This window comes from Camellia sinensis, chromosome 8 (assembly GCF_055761805.1).
Source record: "Camellia sinensis isolate YWXY chromosome 8, ASM5576180v1, whole genome shotgun sequence".
Taxonomy (NCBI): Eukaryota; Viridiplantae; Streptophyta; class Magnoliopsida; order Ericales; family Theaceae; genus Camellia; species Camellia sinensis.
Genome location: NC_138968.1, coordinates 10,795,442 through 10,796,526, shown reverse-complemented (window position 1 = coordinate 10,796,526; position 1,085 = coordinate 10,795,442).

Sequence of the window (1,085 nt, the reverse complement as noted above, 5' to 3'; positions counted from 1 at the left end):
GAAGAGGAGGCATTTATCCGTTGCGCGAGAAATGAAGCGGTTGAGGGCGGCAACTCGGCCAGTGAGTCTCTGAACTTCCTTAACCGTTCTGGGTGACTGCATTTCGACCAAGGCCTTGATCTTTTCAAGGTTAGCTTCAATGCCTCGCTGACTGACCATGAAACCCAAGAACTTTCCAGATCCTATGCCAAAGGCGCACTTCTCCGGGTTGAGTTTCATTTGGTACTTCCGTGGGATGGCGAAGGTCTCTCACAGGTCGGTCAGATGGTCAGCGGAGAGTTTGCTCTTGACTAGCATATCATCGACATATACTTCCATGTTCCGACCGATCTGATGATGGAAAACGGCGTTGACCAACCGTTGGTAGGTGGCCCTAGCATTTTTCAGGCCAAATGGCATCACTTGGTAATTGTAGGTGCCTCGGTCGGTAATGAAGGAGGTGTGTTCCCGATCAGATGGATGCATCAGAATTTGGTTATACCCGAAGAAGGCATCCATAAAGCTGAGCATTTGGTGACCGGCCGTGGCGTCGACCAGCAGGTCTATGCGGGGAAGAGGATAACTGTCTTTGGGGCAAGCTCGGTTGAGGTCTGAGTAGTCGACACAAAGTTGCCATTTGCCATTGTTCTTGCGGACCAGGACCACATTTGACAACCATTTAGGGTAGTTTACATTCTTGATGAATTGGGCCTCAAGGAGCTTGTCAACCTCTATGGCAATAATAGTATTGCGCTCAGGATGAAAGATGCGCTGCTTTTGGCGGTAAGGTCGGAAATAGGGTTCAATGCTGAGGCGATGGATTATGAAGAAAGGGTCAATACCTGGCATGTCTGAATGGGTCCAGGCAAAGACATCATTGTGCTCGGTCAAGAGGGCAGTAAGGTCGGCCTTTGCTTGGGGGGATAGTTGGCTGCCGATTTTGGCAGTTTTCGTTTCGTTGGGTTGGTGGGGTCGATGGGAACTTCCACGAGTTCCTCCACAGGTTCTCCTCTGACCAGCTCGTCCTCATCTCGGACGTCAAGTCCTTCAATGATCATTGCTTCCTTCAGCTTGACTTCTTTAAGTAAGGCAACATAGCATTCCCT